General features: G+C 46.1%; 1 long non-coding RNA gene across 1 annotated transcript in view; it reads left to right on the top strand.

The window, feature by feature from the left end:
* Positions 1-1,624: 1,624 nt before the first annotated feature.
* The window catches only part of LOC145659448 (uncharacterized), a 36,268-nt gene continuing 18,586 nt past the window's right edge, over positions 1,625-19,306 (top strand). Inside the window, exons 1-2 of the long non-coding RNA XR_014125663.1 lie at positions 1,625-1,788; positions 12,097-12,217. This is a non-coding gene — a long non-coding RNA (uncharacterized LOC145659448). The remainder of the gene's footprint in view (positions 1,789-12,096; positions 12,218-19,306) is intronic.

Genomic DNA, 19,306 nt, shown 5'->3' with positions numbered 1-19,306 from the left:
AATATGTGCTAATATTTTAACTGGGACAATACTGATATGGGTAAAGCAAAAATATTAAGTATCAATGAACAGCAAATAATAGATTTCTCATAGACAAAACCCTTCGTTAGCACTTATCTTTCCCAATAGTTCAAGATTACAATGCAAGGAAACCTGTTGACAGAGTGAAGAAGAACATGCTGATATATTTATCTGCATATCTGGAGAATTGGGGCATTATAACAGCTGTAACAAGTCTAGTGATAAGCCACCAATCAGTAAAGTCTACTGTTCAAGCCTGGGTATAATTTCACTCAAAGTATCTGTGTGTAGATAGAATAAGCCTGGTAGCCTGTCTAGTAAATTAATAAAACTCTCCAACTGAACTTCTCTCAGTCAGGAGTTTGCTTATCACATACCCTTGCAGCAAAGCAACCTTTGACCCACCAAAAAAAAAAAAAAAAAAAACATGGAAAAAAGTACACAGGTGTGCAGAGAGCATGTGTGGTTTGGGAAATGGTGGCTTACGTCTCAGACGCTGAGCAGTGCTGGGTGCTCTGCTCCAGCCCCTGAGTAACCGCTGATACGAACAGGGATCTCAGCAGAATCTGCAGAGGGTGCGAGGCGGCCCTGTGTCCTTCTGTCACGGCTCCCTGACCACTGCGTTCGCTTTGCAGTGCGCCACGGGCCTCTCTGAGCAGTTGTACCATATAATGGGTCTTAGCTTTGGAAACGTTGCAGCTAAAGTCTTTAAAGAGCCGCATTTGTCAGCAGCGGGTCAGAGCAAAGAGATTCATACGTTCATGCCAGTGCACTGCTCCAGATGAAAACGAAAATGCAAATAAGAGTGACGTGAAAAGGAAAAGCAAAAGCCCCCATCAAAAGAGAAGGTTTAGACGGTCTCATGCCGCCTGCCTCTGCGTGCACTCTTTGACATTTGAGGGATGTGAGAGTGGCAGACTGACGCACATGACTCACAGAAGCTCCAAACCACCTCTCACTTTCTTACGCTTCCTGCTGTGCTCCTCCTTCGAACCTGTGCAAACCCACATGAAAAGTCAGCTGTTGCCAGGACAACATCTGCCCTTGATTCTGCTCCTCATGTGATGCTAGGGCTGTTGGGTAAAGTTTTCGGCGTGGGCCAGGGGTGTCCAGCAACCCGCTTCCTTCTCTGGGTACCGAAGAGGGGGACATAGTTTCTCTCCGTGATGAGTGACAATAAGGAGTGCTGGGTTGACTGTTGTAAGGGTTTCAGCATTCATGTAAACCTAAAGCCCAGAAGGAGACCTCTTAGTGCGGATGTCTGGTATTTGAGTGACAGAGTTTGCCCACTGCATGTTGTCACAACATGCTTACACTAGATACTGGCTGGCAAGTAACTGTGGATGAACGTGTGTGTGGGGAGGGGGTGGGGTCACTTGAGCTTTTGTGTTAGGCCAAAGCTGTAATGTAATATGGCAAACACTTCTTCATCTAACCAGAATCTGGAACTTAGTCTGGCTCTATTAGTGCATTCCAGAGATACCTGTATAAATTAGACATTACAGACCAAGAAGAGAAATACATCTAAGCTTCTTATCACATGCGGGGCAAAAATGTAAAGTTGATTTTGGGATCTTTTCTTCTTTTTCTGTAGTTTGGGAACCTGGTCTAAAGTGTCCTGGTGGTTTTAGGCCTGCATCTGTTTCCTGCAGGCGAGGATGCGTAACTGCAGTCTCCAGCCTCTCAGGCTTCAATGTGTCTCCCCTGCCGCACCAAACCCCCCAACCCACGTCCCAGCCAATGAGCTGCTTATCTTCAGGATAAACCGTAAGTAAATGCCAAAGGTAAACAGGGCTTATTGCCTTTGCACCGCTAAACCCCCCCCCCCACACACACCTTTTACTCATGCATGTTCGCACATGCACAGGCACACATGGTTTTGTCCCAGAGCATGAGCCATGGTGGGTCCCTGAGTGTTGCAATAAGAAATGCCATGCGTCAATAACCTAGTTTCAGAAAGTAACCTCAGATAACAGGCATAATCACAGACAGAAAAGGCTGAATAAAGATAGCAGGATTATCGTATAACTGGCTGAAAATGACTCACCTGTCTGCCGAGAATAGTGCCACATTAAATAACAAAGACCACAGCAGAGAAAGTCACATGTAGAGGAAATGTACACTATTAGACAGAATGAACACTGTGCTAGAGTTTGAGGAACTTGTTAGAAAGGATTTTCTCTCAAAATTTAAAACATTTTCATCTGGCAAGATCCTGATGAGTGATAATGTTTCTGAGAAAACACAGATGTAGTGAGTTGATGGGGGTGTGTGCGCGCGCACACACACACACACACACGCACACGTGCACACACATATTTGCACACACACACACACACACACACACACACACACACACACACACACACACACACACACACACATACAGTAGAAGCACAAAGGCTGTGGTCAAAAAACGCTCCACCTACAGTGAAGTTGCCACCCAGGGTAAAACCCAAGGCTCAGAGTGGAGTGGCTGTATGGGTGGGAACAACTCCACAAGAGAATGTGCTTGTAAATTTCCCCACATATTCTCTGAGGCCATGTTCCATCAAGATAAGGCCTGAAACCAGTCAGGCTTGCTCCTGCCATCCCTTGCCTTCAGGGCTTTGCAACCTGCTCAGACATGGCATACACACACACACACACACACACACACACACTCACACACACACACACACACACACACACACACACACACACACACACACACACACACACACACACACACACACACTCACACACACACACACACACACACACACACACACACACACACACACACACACACACACACACACACCACACACACACACACACACACACACACACACTCACACACACACACACACACACACACACACACACACACACACACACACACACACACACACACTCACACACACACACACACACACACACACACACACACACAGATAAAGATAGAGAGAGAGGGTGTGTGTGTGTGTGTGTTAGTGTGTGTTACAGTGCCCAAATAAAGAGCACACACTCACATACCCTCACAATCACACCTTTGAATATCTGATGTGGTGTGTTTTACATGCCTGAGGCTTTGAGACAGCGGTCATTGAGCAATATCACTCAGAGTATGTGGGAGCCCTGATAAAGTCTCACTGTGTCAGAAATGTAGGCCTATTTGCCTTTTTTCACCGTAGAGTTATGCGAGCGAAGTTTGGAAGAACTTCCTCTCTGTCTCCACCCAGTTTTCCATGAGTCTTCGGCTCCACTCTTGGGTCTGGACATCTTGCTTAAGGCAGAATGCAACCCAGAACCGTAGTCCTCAGAGGTCTTTCCCTTTGTGCAGTATTGAATTTGCTCCTCCAGTCAGAATCAATTCATGACAGGCGTGGTTTACATTTGCAAACTGACGGTTTGGCCACAAAGCAAATGCACTATTAACTATTTACCTTACTGAACCACTTTAAAACGTGCAGGTAATATCGCTGGCTGGACAGTTTTTGAATAACCGGTTGTTCAAGATGGCCCGCGTAAGTCAGGCCAAAGTTTGCAAGATCAGATAACCTTTTAGTACACACCAAATCATACCATAAACACATACGCCTGACCCTCTGACCTCAAACAGAAGAGACTTATGTAGAAACACATACGTACCCACACAGACACACACACACACACACACACACACACACTAAATCTGCTCACCTTAGAGTCTTAGAGTCTCAAGGCTGAGCTTGTAAAAATCAGATCACAGACTGCTCCTCAATCTTTTGCTCATCCACGTCAAGAAGTCACTGTTCTGCTCTTGTTAATGAACAAAACCAAGCATCTTGAACTTATGACAACCTTTTCATAGTTGAACTTATAACCAACTGTCCTAGTTGTGAAAATAGTGCCTTACATAGCACTGTTATCATGTTAAAAATAAACTGGGTCTCTGAGCAGTTTACAAAGTAATGTGAAGTAATGAACATCTTGGCCCTGTAAGCACAATAATGTCGTGTAAGAATAAAGTGGCCTATTCTTACAGACAGGAGGTCAATCTTTGGCGTAACGCTGCCAGACAGGACAGCACGAGGAGCCGTAGGAAGAGGTGCACAATCGACCTCAGTGGAGAGCTTTATAAATCACAGACTAACTGATCTACCACCTGTGTGTGTGCACATGTCCACCCTTTTCCCAGAACTTGCCTAGCTGCTCTGAGGCACGAATACAGAAAAATGGGATTTTCAGTTTTAAGATGTGTATTACCATATGCTAAACACACACACACACACACACACACACACACACACACACACACACACACACACACACACACACACCATGATATATGTTTCCCAATTCCATTTCTTATTATTTACAGTTAAGTTGGTAATCCAGTCCAGGTGTGTCGACATCTTCATATCCACTGAAACTTTCCATAATCCATTATGTATTAGACTGGAATAGAGGGTTATAATGAGTTATAGTCTTTCCCCTTTTTGTAACATTGCCAGTAAGTGGCAAGTCTGTAGTGGAATAATGTGGGGGATGTGGGGGAGGGGTGTGAATGTGTGTGTGTGTGTGTCTGTGTGTGTGTGTGGGTGTTTGTTTACATGAGCAATGGCTCAGAAACGTTCTTCTGGCCGACCCAACTTCCTGTGCTTGCACCGAGAGGACTGGATTGTCTAGTAAGCCGCCTGAGGCTGACATGGAGACGGCATGCTAAAATAATTATTACTGCAGTTCACAACCCCCCGGTGGACAGCGAAAACCAGAGGAGAAGCGCTCTGGAGACGGATTTTATTAATAAAGTCCTGTCTCACCCCCCTTAAGCACAAAGTTGGATTCTCAAGAAGGGCATTGCAGTGCACACTCAGTTGCAAAGGTTTGTGGGTGAAGAGTGTATCAGAATTATCATAAAAAGATTCATGCAAATGTCATGTTAATCTTATCATCGTCAGCTCAGTGAAACTATAAACACTCCTATATATGTTCCTATATTGTTCATAGCCCTACATTTCTTAACATCAACCTCATTTAAAGCCTTTTCTGGTATTTCCACTTTGTGATGTAGATTTAACACACAAACCGCTATGCGACTCGCGATAAGCTGCCTTGGCAGGTATTCGTTTGCCGACTCTCATCCCGTGTGAAAATATCACGGTCCCTCTTGACATAAGCAAACACAGCATGCGACTTTTCAATGAGTTCAAGTCAGCGGGTGTTTTCACGGAACCTGGGTCACCTTCAGCTGGTTTATGATCGTCACCCTGGTCTGGGAGTTAACAGCCAGTTGAGAGAGCGGTGCATGGGCTGAGGTGATCTGTAGTGGGTGTGTAACCGAGAGCGAGTGGGTTACTCTGAGTCACGCTGCTGAGAGCAACCCCGCCTCCTGGATGAGGAGCTGGGCCTCCCCGCGGGCGCCAAGCAGCTAGGGACTGTCTGATACAAGTTGGAATGGGTTACGGAGCTCAGGCTGGAGTGGAGGGGAGGATCTCCAGTGTTCTCCTCAGCTTTGATTTAGCAGGAGAAAAAAGACCGTATAAAAACAGAGGAGGACTGTCATGAAACGCACACCTTGGCGAAAGCTGCTGCTGTATAATATATCGGAGGTAGGCCCCTTCTCTGGAACAGAGCCAAGCCTGCAGCCTCTACTGGCCATCGCATTAATCCAGAGCCGGAATAAAAGCAGAAGTGGAGGGGCAGACGGAGGCCGAAACATTACCTGCCAATTACAGAGGGATCCTGGGGGCACGAGGGAAATGCACAGCGTATGGGAGTTTGGACACCTGGCCTATGGACACGCAGAGCTCACTCACCCACAATGCTAAAAGGCTAGAGAGAGACCAAGGCTGGCTGAGATCTTACATAATGTTCCTTATTAACCCCCACCCCTGTCCACCCCTGTCCACCCCTGTCCACCCCTAATGGGAGCACTCTGCAGAAACCCTCACCCCAGCCCGAACCACAGCCCACTCCTCAAGCAGCCAACCTACACACCACACTCCAACACTCCGGCTGATTGGCAAAGCCTGGAGGCGAACGCTATTCTTTAACACTTCGTTGACAGTGCACTTAGTGGAGTTCTGACACGGAGGCTTATAGGACCGAGGACTAGACCGGACACGTGAGTTCAGGAAGGGGCTGAACTTTAATCACACTGGCTGCTTCCAGGGCTGTGTAGTTGTAGAGGAACCATAGAGTCACTGTTGTCTCCTGTTTAGTTCAGCTTACATGCTGAGAACCCGAGGGCCTCCCAGCTGACCGAAGTTAGTTTTATTATATATGCTTCTACACTATCATGAGACCGTGAGCTGGCTATGTGAATAAACAGTCTTTCTTCTCCAGGGTCCAAAGTGCTCCGATGTGTTCCTGGTTGCATTTTCCGCTGCATTCATGGAAGCTCCAGACTGTTAAACTGAGGTGTGGAAGACTGGCTGGATGGAAAGGAAACAGCCAGGCTGAAGTCTCTCATTTGCTGAGTGCTTCCATACTAAGAATTATACTTAAGAGAGTGGAGATGAACTTAACGCCTTTTAATGCACTTAACATCGCGCTTTGCCAGGCATGCCGTGTGTGTTTGCGCATATGGAGAAAACCATGAAAACACTCATAAACGCAGGAGACTTCGTTAAGTGTTGCGCTTCGGAGTACAGAGCAGAGAGGAAAAAAAACAGGTATGGAATGGGAAAGCCAGAGCGAGGCAGAGGGAGGGCTGCTGATGAAGGCAGAAAGCAGGGACTATAAATCGGAGTCTCGGCAGCTGTGTCCAGGGCTGCAGGGACGATTCGCCCAGCCAAGTTCCATGTCCTCTCTGATTATGGGTCTGGAACAATACATCCCATTGTAGGCCTGTTCTCTCACTGCCCGAAAGAGGAGTCCCTCATCATTCCCAACTACACACACACACACACACACACACACACACACACACACACACACACACACACACACACACACATACATCTTCAAGATCAATCTCACGCAATCATAGAGCACATTCATGCAGGTATACTTACATACAAAAGTATTGTGATGAAATGGATCTGCAAAATATGGGAACAGCAGTGTGAGCCCAGGCTCAAAGGAAAGAAGCCAAAGAGACACGCATTCATCCTCCTCACTCTCTTCTGCTTTATATGGGGTGATTCAGTCTCTGAGGTGAGACAGTCAAAGCTCTGTTTTACTAAAAACCTGAGAGAGACAGAGAGAGATGAATAACTCAAACCACAAGCCCCATACATCATCAGCCTGCACACTCATCAACATGCCGTTCCCTCCGCAAGATACACTGCAACCTGCTTTCATATCAGCCTCAGAGTTAGCATGTCGGTTTCAGCCCACACAGTGAACCTTCTCCCTGCTCCTGCGTCAATGAGAACTTCAGTCCTTCCTTCCTTGGAAAGGCTGCGATGACCAGTGCCACTACGTGACACACAGTGTGTGATGCAACTGTGTCTTCTATAACATGGGAAAAACAGTCCACGATGGCACATTACGGTCACCCAGCAGACATGTGGACTCGGTCCAAAAACCGAACCCTGTGCCTAACAGCAAAATGCACAGTAATTCTGCCATAATGTATAAACATCAGCATGGGCTGCACACCTCAGTACTTAAAGATGGATTAGATCTGGGGCTAGACATATTTCAAAGGGCAACTCGGCTGTAGTGAGCACGTAATTGGGCCTCTGTGATCTTTGTGACTCAGTTTAAACAGTAATAGAAGGCAAAGCCACCTTAGACACCATCGTTGCGGGATTAGTCTTGTTGGGTAAGTTCATCCCCTCCTCTCATGCCTGCGATAACACTCTTCCAATAGAATCATGAGGATGAACTCCAAGGAAACCAGGTCGTGACACTCTAACGATCATTAATCACCACACGTGCTTCCCGGAGTAGTGCTGCATCATGCCGGGTTTCCAGTGCCAATACTCGGCCAATAACCAAGTCCCAGCCATTATACTAATCAAGTCCGAGTCAGGACCGAGACCAACGGGGGGGGAGGTTGAGGCAAGATGAAACCAAAACCATAAAAGGGGCTAGGTGACTGAGTCCATTTCAGAGCAGAAAAAATGCCAGCTCACTAAACATAGCTTACAACACAAGGCCATTATATCAAAAAGAGGTGTATTTTCATGGCTAAAAACTAAATAATATAACAAAAACATGCAACGGACACAAGCATAATTTTTTGCACTATATTATTTCAGCAATCATCACAATTCAGACATGAATACTGTGGCAGATAAACTTTACTTTTATTTCATTATAAGTTCAGACAAGTTCGGTCCCATACGGTCTCAGGAAGAACTTTCAAGTGCCGTAAGTCAAAAAGGAGCAAAGGCTTGAGTGCATGACAAGACAATAAAAACTATACAGCTAGGATCTCCAGACAAGTACAGCACGATGGCAAGGGAAGAGAGGAATGGACGTGGGGGGTCCTGATTTTAATAAATCAGATTTCCAGATGAGGGAATTATACTGTGCTTTGGGGTTTTTTAACATTACTGATGGAGGTGTTTCAGATTTAGGACACTGCAACACGATAGGACACAGCTGTAGGAGAGATCCAGTGCATCATGGGGATGTGCGTTCAGTTGGACTCTAAGTGTGTGTGTGTGTGTGTGTGTGTGTGTGTGTGTGTGTGTGTGTGTGTATACATATATATTTGCAAGTCCTTACCTTTATGCAAATAAGGTGTCTAGGAAATGGAGGGAATGAAGGTTTCAGAAAAGTGTTTGTATATAAATTCGTTCATGCACAAACACCAAGACAGCACCGTTTCAAGTTTGACCATGACCTTTGCCCTCTGTGCGGGAGAATTTGACTGTGCACAGCTATAAATAGGCTCAGGCTGTTTCTGTCATGTGTCTCTCCCTGCTAACCCATTAATGATCAAACTAGAGGCTTCCAGAGTGAATGCGGATTTCCATCCCATGACTCACAGGTCACATTACAAAGGAAGGCTCGCTAATGAGGCCCTGCAGTTTGCCTGATAGCGGCCGGACGCACACGAGAGCCTGCTAGCTCTAACGAAGCTCTAACGGCTCGCACGAGATGGCTGTGAAGACACCCAGAGACCTGTCATGTATCGCACCTGTCAGGGCGTCTGGGTCTGGGGCCATGACAAGTCTGCGCAGGCCTCGAACCATATGATTGGGAAGCAGGGAGAAATCTCAGCGTGAAATGATCGTTTGGCAGGGAGGGCTAGCGGAGGAATACTGGTGACTGGCAGCTTTGCACAGGAAGGTTTTGATGCTCCAGTTCCTGATTGTGTAAGGCCCACCTGCATTGTAAAATCTGTGACAGCCTCGATAAGAGGTGATGGACAGGATTTCATGCTTCAGGTCCGTTCAATGCCATTCTTTACAAAATGGGCACGACAAGGCGCGTCTAAAGTTGCTGAAGCAAGTTTTTCAGTGAGATGTTACTATTGGTGATATGAGGGATATGACTGAAGTCCAGCATGTGCAGATGCCCGTGTTAACGCTTGAATACAAAGGACTTTAAATAGCGCTGTGCAATGCGGGGAATGGATGTTTGTTTAATGAATGTACTGGAAAGCAAAATTAAATGTTCACGTGAGGTTTGTGTCTTACCTAAAATCAGACAAGCTGCCTGTTGATCTGGTACTGGAACACCACCTGTTTTGTTTTTTTTGGTGTGGGTGTGCGTGCGTGCGTGCGTGTGTGCGTGTGTGTGTTTGTGTGTGTGTGCGCACACTTTTTGTGGGAGAGTGGAAGAGTTAAATCTCACTAAGCTTTGAAAAAGTAACAGAGCAAAGAAGGAACATAAGCTCCCTCCGATCCCCAGTCCAGCTTATTAAATGGGTGGTTAACCTAAAATAGCTGTTGGTGAGGGGAAAAGAAGTTGAGAATTCTTCTGCTCTAGGTTCAGTTGTGGGTTTGGAGGATATACTGAGACTGATTTCTTGGCTGGAGTTCTTGCGATGGCAAATAAACAATGGCAGAGAAAGGAGGCAGGCAGCAAAACACGGACAAAGAGGGAGAAACAATCCCCACACAAAAAGAGAACGGCCACGTTCTGTGGAGTTAAAGCAAAGAAAGAATCCACGACAAGGACATGGACGCAACGATGAGAGTGATTTATAAACCCACAGAATGAGAGAAAAGGGGGGAAGAGAGAGAGAGAGATGGTGGACGGCAACAAAAGCTGAACAGTAGTACAGCACCACCAGCTTAAGAGTGCAACAGGAAGAAAGGAAAGCAGCACACAGAGAGAGAGAGCGCGAGAGAGAGAGAGGGAGTGACGGAGCAGTGCTTTTCAAGAGCAGGCAGAACAAAGAGGGCTTTGTGTGGAGTGCTAAGAGAGTGGACTGGAGCCAGGCCTTAGGGAGGGTTCAGCAGTGTGCACTAACTGCATTCCTGCACTGGGATTACAAGACTCTTCTCATTTAGACTTCTCCAGGAAACACACTTAACCCTCTCCTACCCTTCCACCCTCCTCTCTCTCTCTCTCTCTCTCTCCCTCTCTCTCTCTCTCTCTCTCTCTCTCTCTCTCTATCTCCCCTACACTTTCCACTTTTTTGTTTTTGCTTCTCCTCTAACACTCCCAGCTGATCTTCTCTTCTCCTCTAACACTCCCAGCTGATCTTCTCTTCTCCTCTAACACTCCTAACTGATCTTCTCTTCTCCTCTAACACTCCCAGCTGATCTTCTCTTCTCCTCTAACACTCCTAACTGACCTTCTCTTCTCCTCTAACACTCCCAGCTGATCTTCTCTTCTCCTCTAACACTCCTAACTGATCTTCTCTTCTCCTCTAACACTCCCAGCTGATCTTCTCTTCTCCTCTAACACTCCTAACTGACCTTCTCTTCTCCTCTAACACTCCCAGCTGATCTTCTCTTCTCCTCTAACACTCCTAACTGATCTTCTCTTCTCCTCTAACACTCCCAGCTGATCTTCTCTTCTCCTCTAACACTCCTAACTGATCTTCTCTTCTCCTCTAACACTCCTAGCTGATCTTCTCTTCTCCTCTAACACTCCCAGCTGATCTTCTCTTCTCCTCCTTTAAGATGATGACATTTTTTCTCTTAAAATAGGTGCTTCCCCTTGTGATTTTCAGTGGATGCACGAATAATTGTGGTATTATGGTCTTGATTCAGTATGTTAATTAAGAGAGAGAGAGAGCTGAAATACACAAAGTTTCCAGTTCGATGAGTTCCTTCATCGACTGTCCTGTTTCTCTAGTAACCTTGTGTACTTGCCTGCAGTTTTGACTGCCTCTACTTCTTTTACTACAGAACACTGCAGTTACTTCCTGGAAGACAAACAGGAATACTTCCTTAGTGCTTCATTGTTGCAGCACTCTGGGGGAATGTGTGTTGACAGGAAGCGCTATGATAATAATAATAATAATAATAATAATAATAATAATAATAATAAAAGCTCATCACTGATATCATTTTAAATAGAGTCATTAGGAATATATTGTATTACTACAGAGTATGAGAGATTTTATCTGCATCTGTCTTCTGGCTATGAAAACAAGACAAATCGCCCAGAGGATATAGTTTCCTGTCTATTTGTCTTCTGCTCTTCTGTTATAGATGGCTGACTCCTCTTCCCTCCTAAAGCTCACATACTGCGTCGTTGTTCTACGTGTACGTGGCTTCAAAATATTACAGACAGCCCTCAATATCTAATCTGGCAAATAAAATTTGGGCGAACAGTATCCTGACATAGTTTGGCTGTAGGGGTAGAGGGAGAGAGAGAGAGAGAGAGAGAGGGAGGGGGGGGGAGAGAAGCAAGGGAGCACGGGTAGGCCAGTCACCTCTGCCCCTTGCAAAACTGGCGAAATGCGTCTGGAAGTCATCACCACAGCATACAATCCAGAGGAAACATCTGACACAGAAACAGTTCACCCCCCCCCCGCCCAACCTTCAAATCTAGTCTGCCTGCACTTTCAGCTTATATAACAGCAAACAGGCCACTCGCTTTCCCACTGTTTTTCCACTGCCTTCAGTGATCCATGAAAAGTGGTTTAATTCATGTCCGCTTTTTATTTCATAATACAAACACTGTTACATGACTTTCGTATGCTTGTCTCATATGTCTTCATCGCTCGCCCTGCAACTGTTTGTGCAGAAAACGGTGCAGCTGTGTCTTCCTGTTTGCCAAGTCTGAATCCAGGCCTGACTGCATAATGAGGCTCAGAGGAAAAAGCCACACTGCCCGGAGACCGAGGAGCCTCTGAGAGCGAAGGCAGGTAAGATGGCCAGAAGAGGGAAGAAAAGGAAAGACACAAAGGAAAGCCGTCCGCCCAATCCGCCTGTCCCCGTCCCCTGCACACACACCCCCACGGACAGAGCGGCGGCCATTTCCAGAAAGACAGGAAGAAATGTAGTTAGCCCTTCACTCTCCTCCTGTCCCTAGCTTCTACTCTCACTTCTTTTTTAGCTCCTCTTTTAATTCCTCCACTCAGCGCTTTCTAAACCCTCTTGTTCCTCCTTACCAATGCGCTCCCTCTTTGAACGCCCGTTCTCAGAGGGCACAGAGACGGAGAGACAGAGGATGAAAAGCGTGTGGAGTTTTTAGGTGCTGTGTGATGTGTGCAAGTTGAATTTCAAACACAAGCTCTTTAGTGTCTTTCGTAGTACACAGAGACAGAAAAGCAGTTGCTGGGAAGCCTAATTATTGCCGCTCTCCAACAAACACACACACACACACACACACACACACACACACACACACAAATGAATGGCAGTTCAGCAGGGGTCCTTTAATCGGGACGTTAAAAACCACGCCTGTTCAGAAATAACCTCTCCGTTTCTCATCTTTTTACTGGGCACCCTGTTGTTAGTGCCAGTCTTCCACCTCGCCAAGACCAGTGTCAGCAGCACAGGCGGGTGGACGGAGCTTGTCAATCGGAGGCGAGTGTGGAGGAGCTGGGGGAGGAGCGGTAAGGGGGGGGGGGGGGAGGCATTGTAGGTTTGGTGAAAGTTGTGCCATATGAAAGTCCCCCTCTGCTCACATCAAAGCCTGTCCTGCCAATTGAATTCAGTGAGCCAATCTGCATTCCCACAGGTTCCCCTGGTTTCCTGCCCCACACCCCCCACAGCTGACGGAGCCCACAGCTCCATCTTACTGCGCCGCCGTCCAAACAGCGCTACCATTGTACCCTGATCCCCCCTTCCCCCCCGTGGCCTGTAGGTTACCGTCCAACCCTCCCTCTGGACTTTCTATCCACTGACCCTCTCCCTTCCCCCACCGAAGGCTCAGACGGAGGCAGGAAGTGACCGTTGGGCCGAAAGGCTGAGCGCAAAGCCGCAGCTCCCTGGGTGACCCCCCCGCTCCCTCTCCCTCTCTGTGCCTGCGAGGGAGGCGTAGGTTAGCGCGACTCTGGGGCAGGACAGTAGGGGGACGTCCTTCCTCGGCCAAAACTAATGGAGAAAATGGGAAGATGGACAGAGTGAGACAGATGGGGGGGGGGGGGTGTGTGGCGAGAGACCAGCCGGAAAAACAGACCAGTAAAGAGTAAATGCATCAGTGTGCAGGGAGTTGGCTGGGGAAGTGAGATTTACTCTGTCATGTCGAGGAATAATTCAAGTTTAAGCGCCACACACATGCAGGCATGTGTATTGGAGTCCGGGCTCAAGCTCAGCCCACTGCTCTGGTCCTCTCTGTACGAACTCTGTCTGTTAACGTGGAGTCAAGGCCAGTGCCAACTTCAGCACATTAAATGTCAAACTCAAAGAGCAGAATGCTTTGGATTCCAAATTACAATTCAAGGTCCTGCAGAAGATTTCCTGGTTGCTAGGTAACATTAATGTGATGCAGGACCATAGTAAATTCAGGAGCTGGAAGTGCAGGCATAATGGGGTAAGAAAATCAACAAGGTTCTATATCTCTCATATATATATATATATGTGTGTGTGTGTGTGTGTGTGTGTGTGTGTGTGTGTGTGTGTGTGTGTGTGTGTTTTCTAAATTAATCAAGCTTTGTGCTCAACACTATTTAAAAAACAAACCCGTTGACCTCAGTGTGCTGTGACTGAAAAGTTCAAAAGACATTTTAAACAAAAGCTCCAAAATCCAATACAATCCCTTTTTAAGTCAGGCTTAACACTGTTCCTTAACACATGCTGTGGTGTACACACACACACACACACACACACACACACACACACACACAGAGTTCCTCTACTTTTCTGTTTATTGTGACAATAGATGGATTTAGGGATCAGGGTGCACTTGCCTGGATTTTACGCTCCCATTCTCAAAGAGGGCTTTACTTTACTGACCCCTCCACTGACACTGCGTTCAATCAACACGGTCACTGATCATGTGTGATTAGATCTGCTAAATGTCAGGTCTCTCTCTCTCTCTCTCTCTCTCTCTCTCTCAGTTTTGCCTGCTCTTCTAGCATTTTGTGTGGACGCAGAGCAGAGGCGCACTCTGGGATGGTTTAGGTTTAGGTTGCCATAGCGCCTTATCGTCATGACAGCCCAAGCTACCCAGAAGTGTGTATTCTGGCGCACTGACGTTTACATTCTCCCTGAGCATCCTCCATGGCATGTTGCCGTCCCTGCGCTAAGGCCTTTGGCTCATGCATTACCTGTCAGACTGGAAACGGCAACACAGAGAGAGAAATTTGGTTAAATGGGCCCAGTAAGACCTCTCTCCCTTTGACAGCTGCCATATGTTCATTTGTTGGAGGCTTTTTGGAATCCAACATGTCAGCCAGTGTAGGTTTGTCTTGAACAATGTTTTCCACTAACATCTGAATATATCCAGCAATAGTTTCAAGGGAAAGTGGACATTTTTCACCACCTTATGATCAGCTTTAATACACCATTGATCTAATAATGATGTCTAATGATGTAAACAGGCCTAATAATAGCATTGAACTCAATATGATATAAGGTGGCATGGAGGGGGTGTGTCAAATGAGTCAATCTCCAGTATCACGTTAGCTTTACAGGAATGAGACTCATCCGGCCGGTCCGTAGCCACACACTGCGCCTCTCTCTGAGACAATTAGCTCTGAGCAATTAGCCCTCTGAACTACTTCCCTCACCCAAGCCCCAGTTCCACAGACCTGTGTGTGTGTGTGTGTGTGTGTGTGTGTGTGTGTGTGTGTGTGTGTGTGTGTGTGTGTGTGTGTGTGTGTGAGCGTGTGCATGTCTGTGTGTATGTGTGTGTGTTCACACCATGCATGCATGGGTGTGTTTGTCTGTATATATGAATTTATCAAGCACTGCTGTTCCACAGTGTGTGTGTGTGTGTGTGTGTGTGTGTGTGTGTGTGTGTGTGTGTTTGTGTGTGTGTGCCGCCACTGCAGCAGAGCTGTTCTTTCTACACTGGACTGAACCCACGATGTGAGAAACTACACTGACATTCCGCTGCACTGTGAGAAGCACATGTGGAAATCATCTTAATCACCTTAAGTGAAAACCAACTTCCACTAACAGAGTGAGAGGACAGAGGACTCAATGAACAGCAGAGAAAGAGAGAGAGAGAGAGAGAGAGAGTAGCGTACCTCCAATTTATTAGTCAACAACATTTATTAGTCAACAACAAGGGAAGAGCAAATAACAGACAAAAGAAACAAGGTAACACATATGCTAGAGATCGCCAAGCGTCTTGTTTATTTCCAGCTGCTGCCCAGACGTCTTTTGGCAGCTGCTGTTTCCACAAACTGCGCTGCACACAGATACTTCAGTAAAGGTACAAAGCGATGCCTCAACACACTATATCACACACTATGAAAGCAAACAGACACTTCTGGAATAGTCCACCAGCAATGCTGTTTGGGTCCGCTGTTTAATTCATGCAGCTGGCTGTCTAACCGGATGAGAGACAGGATGCCAGATAAATAAACATTCCTCTGTGGCACCATGAGGATGGAATCTTAAACAGTGGGGACTCTCAGGCCAAACCTGCGACAGTTCCACTGGGAGTCTTAGAAAAAGAAAAGGAAAAGCAAAACCGCAAGCGCTTTGGAATATCAATAATAATAGGAGAGGAATATCAGTTGTCTTCCCCTGCCTTTGAATTCTGACTTCTCTCAGTCTCTGTTTTCTCTGTTCGTCTCCGAATGTGCGTTGGTAATTTTCAAAGTGCTTTGTAACTGTCCTTCAGTGTGTACGCCATTGCACGCCATTGCACGCCATTGCACACGTGCTGTGTGCAGCCATGTGCTTTGGTATGTGTGTCAGTAGGAGTGTACGGCTGCGTGTGGGTATGTGAGAATGTGCGAGTGCGTTTGAGCGCTTCACCTGGCAGTAATTTGAGATTACTCTGATGGCTGAAAAGGGACAGACTGCGTTGAATCGAGTAAATTACAGGAATTACAGGAGAGCGGATCTTTGGGCTGCTCAATCAAAGCTCTCCCAGCAGGCATCCTTCTCTGACCCCGCGACCCCAGCCATACATCACTCAGAGGTCAGCAGCGTGAAGCAAGCACTTTAACGGGTAAGTTAGCCTTTGGAGTTGTGTTTCCCTTGGCTCTCCTGCTGGGCTAGAGTGTTTGCGGTCTAAACCCTGTGCCTCATTCTCCCATCATTACTGAAGCACTTGTGCTTTGGAGCAGACGTGCACACACACAGCCCCTCCCCCTATACACACACATATACATGCTGTCATCATGTCCTCCCCAACAAACACACAATCAAAGATACTGGCATATGCATCTCTGTACTCATGCACACACACACACACACACACACACACACACACACATATATACACACAGACACACGCACATACACACAAACATACACACATAGAAAGCTGTGTATGCAGCCAAAGCCATTGGGAACGGTGGATGTTTTCTCTCAGGTCATTCCTGATCTGGAATAAACTCCAGTGACACAAGCTGAAGTGTCTTCACGCAGGCATAGCCAGAGCGAGCCGGTGCTTTAATCAGCAGTCTCAGGAGGGGAATTACACGTCTTTTCAAGGAAACTGAGCTACAAAGAGACCCTTACAATGTTGAATTTTAGCAGCTTCATAAGAGCAAAAGTTCCCAGCTGATCCTTGCGACAGTGTTAGTTTTGCCCAGTGGGCAGTCTGGGGAAGGGTGGCCGCACTGCTAGAACCTCCGTAGGACTGTGTTTCCCTGATCAATAACGCTATTAATGCCCAATTCATTCAGTGGGTGGCAAACTCAATTTAATACAGTGGCCCTGTTAAGAGGCAGGAAGCAGGAGCACATCAAAGGAAGGCTTTGTGGATAGAATATCCAAATAGGGCCACTGACGCATAGAGGGCCAGACACACACACTCACACACACACACACACACACACACACACACACACACACACACACATACACACACACACACACACATACAAACACACACACACACACACACACACACACACACACACACACACATACAAACACACACACACACACACACACACACACACACACACACACACATACACACACACACACACACACATACAAACACACACACACACACACACACACACACACACACACACACACACACATACACACACACACACACACACACACACACACACACACACACACATACACACACACACACACATACAAACACACACACACACACACACACACACACACACACACACACATACAAACACACACACACACACACACACACACACACACACACACATACACACACACACACACACATACAAACACACACACACACACACACACACACACACACACACACACATACAAACACACACACACACACACACACACACACACACACACACACACATACATCCCACAGAACAGATCATCTCAATTGCCGTTTGCTTTCACCTCAATCACCTTCAACATTTCAACCAAACTGAAAATATTTTTTGGAATCTTGTCATCTCTCTTGCCGTAAAAAAGGCCCATCACTAGTCTGAAGTTGTTGTCTCCCTAAACCCTGTACAGGCACAATGTTTTTCTTTAAGACTGATAAGGCTAGATAAATTGTTGCATTTTTGAAACCCCTTGATTACTGCTCTCCTGAAATACAAGCATTATAAATTTTTACCATTACATTAGCATCTTTAAAATGCTAAGGCAATCAGGAGGTTGCCAGTTCATTGGTAATTGGCACAGTTCTACAAAGAACTGTACAGTAATTTGTCATTTCTATTTAGTGCAAAATGTTAAATGTTCATTGGGAATTGTTGCTACCCAACAAAGAATGCAGATGCTAGATAGCATATTACATCAAGTATAGTTTAAGATTATTTTGCTTTGTGTGGTTTGAGACTGTCTTGGATAACCCCAGAGAACTTTGCCAACCCTTGCAGCACACACCACCACAAACTCAGTCTCCTGTAGAACAGTTTTCTCCTTTGCTACCTGAACTTTACTTTTATTTATGTGAATTCCAGAGTGACTCCATACAAACCCTTTAGATTTTCACATTATTATATTATTATTCTCTTTCTCTTCTCTTCTCTTTTCTCTTTCTCTTCTCTTCTCTTGCTTACTCTGTGCTTTTTCTATTTCCTTCTCTGGTATAGCTTGCTTCAGACAGAACATTAAAACCTTCTCACCTTCCAACTTCACTTTCACAGCTCTTTTAGCACCGTTTGCCATGGCACTTTTATCTTTCCCACCTGTCGGAGCTGTCTGCTGATGCAGCTACCACCCCCTCACCTCCACTCTCCCTCCATCTCTGGGCTCATTCTGGCCTCTCATTTCAAAAACATTCTGACCTTTATTTTCCAGCCTCTGGGTAGAAGATGACAAAATATCAGAGTCCGCATAAATTATTTCCTGCCAAAAATGATTTGTCTTTCATTCCTCTCCTCCTGCTGCAGGCCATCAGGTCCTCTGGTCATTCAGTCAATGATGCATATCATTCAAAATTTTCTTGTTAAACTTCCAAACACCAACTATCCTATGCTGTGCTCCCTTGAACAAATTTCATTCATGATTCTGCAAGAGATCTTTGTACTGGTGACATCAAAGATCAGTGCAGTACATGGCAGGTCATTTGAGTCATCGGTCACTCGAGTAATTGCTTAAGAAACCTACTCTTCCAATGATTTTGATAACTACTGACCTGTATTGGTCCATCTCCAGGAGAACAATCACTATGGCATTTGGTTACAAGGCTAGGCAAATTGCAATAAGTACATTGAAGGTCTCTGGTCTGGGGGAATTCTGTGTCTTAAGTTTGCATCTTATTCGAATTTTCTGCCACCCATGACACTGTGAATGTTTACTTTCTTGCTCTCAACATATCTTGAATATCAGAAATCTTGGAGAAAGTTGATTTAAAAACTTCTATTATGCTTACAGCTGGCAATGCTTCAGGGTTTTTGGTTCAGTCATTT

Source organism: Electrophorus electricus, chromosome 10 (genome assembly GCF_041902795.1).
Source record: "Electrophorus electricus isolate QZ-2024a chromosome 10, ASM4190279v1, whole genome shotgun sequence".
NCBI lineage: Eukaryota > Metazoa > Chordata > Actinopteri > Gymnotiformes > Gymnotidae > Electrophorus > Electrophorus electricus.
Note: the sequence above shows the minus strand (reverse complement) of the source record. Positions and strands in the feature narration are given on the sequence as shown.